A 6,000-nucleotide genomic window follows, 5' to 3' on the forward strand; every position below is an offset into this window, starting at 1 on the left:
GAGAAGTTGGCAAACTTGGTTTGTTGGGAACTAACCCACAAGTTTGGGGGCTGTTATATTGATTGCTCCTTCCTGCTCAGGAGCTGCTGGTATAATCTCGCACTTTTTGGTGCAGAAATCAGACTCCTAAGGTGGGTTAACTGCAAAACAGAAATGATGCAAAAATGCGTGACTGATTTGCACAGAACAAGGAAATGCCTCATTCATTTTAAAGTAGCCAAACATCAGACCCTGCTGAGAACACAGCAATTTTTGGAAGTAAAGCAGAGATATAGAGAATAAAGCAGAGATTTGGAGCTTTTCAACAATTCAGCCTCCAAACTGTCTCTTGGAAGATACAGACACAGACACAGACACAGATTTCTAGGTTGGAAGAGACCTCAAGATCATCGAGTCCAACCTCCGACCTAACACTAAGTACTCCACTAAACCATATCGCTAAGCTCTACATCTAAACATCTTTTAAAGACCTCCAGGGATGGTGACTCCACCACCTCCCTGGGCAGCCCGTTCCAATGCTTAATAACCCTTTTGGTAAAGAAGTACTTCCTAACATCCAACCTAAAACTCCCCTGTCGCAACTTTCGCCCATTCCCCCTCGTCCTGTCACCAGGCACGTGGGAGAACAGACCAACCCCCACCTCGCTACAGCCTCCTTTAAGGTAACTGTAGAGAGCGATAAGGTTGCCCCTGAGCCTCCTCTTCTCCAGGCTGAACAAGCCCAGCTCCCTCAGCCGCTCCTCATAAGACTTGTTCTCCAGACCCCTCACCAGCTTGGTCGCCCTTCTCTGGACTCTCTCGAGCACATCCATGTCCTTCCTGTAGCGAGGGGCCCAAAACTGAACACAATACTCAAGGTGCGGCCTCACCAGAGCCGAGTACAGGGGCACAATCACTTCCCTAGCCCTGCTGGCCACACTGCTTCTTATACAGGCCAGGATACTGTTGGCCTTCTTGGCCACCTGAGCACACTGCAGGCTCATATTCAGCCGACTATCAACCAATACTCCCAGGTCCTTCTCGGCCAGGCAGCTTTCCAGCCACTCATCTCCCAGCCTGTAGCTCTGCTTGGGGTTGTTGCGCCCGAGGTGCAGGACCCGGCACTTGGCCTTGTTGAACTTCATACAGTTGACCTCAGCCCATCGCTCCAGCCTATCCAGATCCTCCTGCAGAGCCTTCCTGCCCTCGAGCAGATCGACACACGCACTTAGCTTGGTGTCATCTGCAAACTTACTGAGGGTGCACTGGACGCCCTCATCCAGATCATCGATAAAGATATTAAAGAGGACCGGCCCCAGTACCGAGCCTTGGGGGACACCACTTGTGACCAGCCTCCAACCAGATTTGACTCCATTCACCACAACTCTCTGGGCCCGGCTATCCAGCCAGTTTCTAACCCAGCGAAGCGTACGCCAGTCCAAGCCCTGAGCAGCCAGTTTCTTGAGGAGAATGTTGTGGGGAACGGTGTCAAAAGCCTTACTGAGGTCAAGGTAAACCACATCCACAGCCCTTCCCTCATCCACCAAGCGCGTCACTTTGTCATAGAAGGAGATCAGGTTTGTCAAGCAGGACCTGCCTTTCATAAACCCATGCTGACTGGGCCTGATCGCCTGCTTGCCCTGCAAGTGCCGCGTGATGACCCTCAAGATAATCTGCTCCATGAGCTTTCCTGGCACTGAGGTCAAACTGACAGGCCTATAGTTCCCCGGGTCTGCCCTCCAGCCCTTCTTATAGATCGGCGTCACATTGGCTAGCCGCCAGTCAACTGGGACCTCCCCCAATAGCCAGGACTGCCGATAAATGATGGAAAGCGGCTCGGCCAATACAGTTATTAATAAATCCCCAGCTTGAGTAGTTTTTGGAGATAAAATACACATAGTCAAGCAATGTCACCAGCAGAAATTAAATGAATGGAGCTGCAAAGGATTGACAGGAATCACCATCTTCACCTTTACCCTAAATCCTCACAAGGGCCACCTGTGAGGAACAGCTCTTCCAGCCACTTCCATGCTCTTCCCAACCGCTGCAACTATGCAGCATTACAAACTGCTGTGTGTTTTGTGCACGTGCTGGAATATGCTTTATTTATTTATTTTTTCCAGCTTAAACTTCCACTTCTGGCTGTTCTTGTTGCCTTAAGACAAATTCCCTTGCCACTGCCTCCTGTAACCCTGTGACTTAGAACAGGGGAAAGGCACAGGACTGCCTGGGGATTTGGTTTTGCAAAGAACACAAGCCCCAGGTAGCAGTGATCAGAGGTACGGGTGATGCCAACGGTTTTAACTCAAGGGTTGGACTATAAAACTTTCCCACAAACACCACAGGAGCTGTACTGCCAATACATGAGTAGGTGCTACAAACCTGAGCCAAACTCTGATTTTCTCCCAGCTGCTAACCCATACTCAAAGTCAAGGCAAAACCAAATGTCTTGAAGTGCACTAGAGAGCCAAGTAAGGCAAGCGGAGATCTGGTCTATACATGCCATCCATGCACACACGAGTTTGTATCAGCCTGTGAGCCTACAGAAGTCAGCATTCAAATATAATATGTAGAAGAATAACCATTTTGCCCTTTTCTCTTCCATGTCTGATGTCCGAAGGATGCAGTGATCATGAGATGTGCAGAGAAATGATAACTGTCTTCTCACAAGCAATGCACAGCTTGAAACATGGGAAAAAAAACAAGAGTGTGCACATAGATCTCAATTCAAGTTGACAGTACACAGCCTGAAATGCTTCTTGTGCATCCTGTAAAGTATCTCTTGAAAAAAAGTGGGCAGAATTCCCACCTGTAATAAACAGTGCCATTGACCACAGTGGAGCCAGCCTGGTGGGAACATGTCCAGGGGATGCTTTTACCAGATGGAGGCCAATGCAGGAAAACCAAAATGCTCTGGGTAAATGGGTACAACATGTCCAAGCCAAGAGTTTCTCCCCCCCCTTCAAATGCCAAGTTGTTTTATTGGTGAGGGCAGGAACAGGGATGAGTATTTTCACATCTAGGATCTAGTCCAACCTGTGAGATGGGATGTTTGGGCCAGGTCTGTGTCCATGCTTATGAGATGCATCAGGAACACACTTACGACATGCTCGTGACACCAACCTTGGGATGTTCTCTCTGCGCAAAAGTCACAGAAAAGTCTTATGAATACTGAAAAGCCCAGAAAGAGACAGCCCTGCCTGGACTTGGGGGTGGGACATCTACGCATATCATGAGCCAAGTCTCTGCAATATTTCCAGCTTTCCCTTCAAACAGGCCAGCTATAATACAGAGACTTTTGCTATTTTATTAAGCTTGTTTTTCTGTTTTGCTTTCAGATCTTTGATTAGAAATGCAATTGCAAAGCCAGAGAGTTTCTTTGTCTCTTTCCTGACTCTCTGAAATGCAAAATAACAGCATCTGGAGAGAATCACTCACCAGGTCTGCACACATCCTCTGCTATCTCCTACTTGGAGGCATACAGATAGATAATTCCTGCCATCATTAAGGGGAACTGCAAAAACCCAGTTACAGTGCACTCCAAGCCAAAACCATTGCAGAAGGGAGTTCTGAAAGCCATTACCTTCCCCCTCCCTGCTTCCCCTTCCCCCCCATCCCCCAGGATTGAAATAAACTCAGGTTTCCTTTCTTGCCTCCTTACATACCTTGATGTCTACTCAATTGCTCCAAAATACATCACTAACACACTGTTCCCTGTGTAACCATTTCTATCCCACCAGCCTGAAATAAAAAACAGCAAAAGCCATGCTAGATTCTGCTTGCCAGAAAAATTAGACAGCTTTTGAAATGTGGAAGTCAAAGCAAAGCAGCTGATATAAATCCTTGTTGTTTGTAGTGCTTGCAACAGGATACACAGCAGACAAGCAAAAGGCTGCCCATCCACTACTTATCTTTCTTAGTATTTTTATTTTGCCATCCCTCAAGGGATGCAGTCACTGCTTGGCCTATCCAACCACACCACATCTGCCAATGGGTAGCGACTGGGATGGAAGCACAGCGTCTGCTATTTGATGTGTATTTATGCAGGGTGTTATGTAATTTTTTTAAGCTTCCTGTGCCCTAGCCAGAGCACCCCTGAAAGACCACACAACCAAAGTACCCAGCACAAGAGCTCCTACCTTTTGCCTGCTATTAAAAATAATAACTACCCCCCTCCCAATAAAAAGAAAACAAACAAACAACAAAAACAAAACAAAGCCAAAAACACACCTTTCAGGCTTCAGGAATCTGTTAATACTCTGCTAATTGGGCAATCACCAACCACATGAAGTTTAACAAGAGTAAGTGCTGGATTCTGCACCTGGGACGGGGCGACCCTGGCTATATGTATGGACTGGGGGACGAGACACACTGGAGAGCAGCCCCACGGAGAAGGACCTGGGGGTTCTGGTTGATAGCAAGCTGAACATGAGCCAGCAGTGTGCCCTGGCAGCCAGGAGGGCCAACTGTATCCTGGGGTGCATCAAGCACGGCATTGCTAGTTGGTTGAGGGAAATGATTGTCCCACACTGCTCTGGTGCAGCCTCACCTTGAGCACTGTGTGCAGTTCTGGGCACCACAGTACAAAAAGGATGTGAAACTGTTGGAGAGTGTCCAGAGGAGGGCGACGAAGATGGTGAAGGGCCTAGAGGGGAAGATGTATGAGGAGCAGCTGAGGTCACTTGGCCTGTTCAGCCTGGAGAAGAGGAGGCTGAGGGGAGGCCTCATCGCAGTCAACAGCTTCCTCACGAGGGGAAGTGGAGGTGCAGGGGCCGACCTATCCTCTTTAGTCACCAGTGATAGGACCCGAGGGAATGGTGTCAAGCTGAGGCAGGGGAGGTTCAGGCTGGACATCAGGAAGAGGTTCTTCACTGAGAGGGTTGTCGCACACTGGAACAGGTTCCCCAGTGAAGTAGTCACGGCACCAAGCCTGTCAGAGTTTAAGAAGCATTTGGACTGTGCACTTAGTCACATGGTCTAAAATTTTGGGTAGACCTGTGTGGTGCCAGGAGTTGGACTCGATGATCCTTGAGGGTCCCTTCCAACTCAGGATATTCTATGATTCCATTATTCTAATCATACCATCCTGCCCCTCAAACATGTCTCCAGCTCCATAATTAACACAGCAGTTTTAATGAAAAGCTTAACACCCAAATAGCCCCTTTTCTCACGGCTTATCCATTCAAAATAACATCTCTGTTGAAGGCTAAATCACACTTATCAGTTAAATGTGATCGTTGTGGCACCCCAGAGAAGGGACAGTGAATCCCAACAGCTGCTGAGGGTAAGAGATGACTCTCGGGTGTCTCTGCTCTTAAACTTTCCATTGCAGAAAATACGCCTCTGGTTTCAGTGCAATACGATATGTCTGGGCCCAGGAAAGGAGTGAGGGGACAAGCTGGACTGCAATGTGCATAGGGTTTTCGGTATTTGGTGTGCGGTGTAACTAATAGGAGCTTTGTGTGAGGTTCTTCCTATAGTAGCATCTCTATAAAGAAAAGTCCAGTCCTCCTGTACCAAAAGGTCTCTCTCTGATCATTGGGTTTAAGTCCAACTGGATTTTCATAAATACATGTTTCTTTTGTGAGACTTGAAACTGGTAAATGCATCCACAGTTATGGAAGACAGCGACTAGCATTGTGGGAGCAGAAGGAGAAAGGGCAAAGTGTATCAAAGCCAAAAATAGGTAAAAGCCAGCCAGTAGGTGTAGAAGGAGCTTCAGTGTTAGGGGTGTGCTCAGAAATTTCTAAACTACAGCAAGAAAAAGGACAGCATTCAAATACCAGTCATCCAGAAAGCCAGGACCAGCCACATGTCACTGATAGCCAAAGCTGGGGAAAGGTTTAATTTGCTCCTTGAAGCAAGGACTCGCTGGCTGCTCACTGCTCTGTGTGGGGCTGAAACAGGCACGTGACATAAGCATGGTGCACCAGCACTTCTACCTATTCAGCTGGCTGTGACACAGAGCAATTCCCTTGACAAAACAGCTAACGTGCTTGGCTCAACGTTCTAGTTTTGATT

This window comes from Cygnus atratus, chromosome 27, assembly GCF_013377495.2.
Source record: "Cygnus atratus isolate AKBS03 ecotype Queensland, Australia chromosome 27, CAtr_DNAZoo_HiC_assembly, whole genome shotgun sequence".
Classification (NCBI taxonomy): Eukaryota; Metazoa; Chordata; class Aves; order Anseriformes; family Anatidae; genus Cygnus; species Cygnus atratus.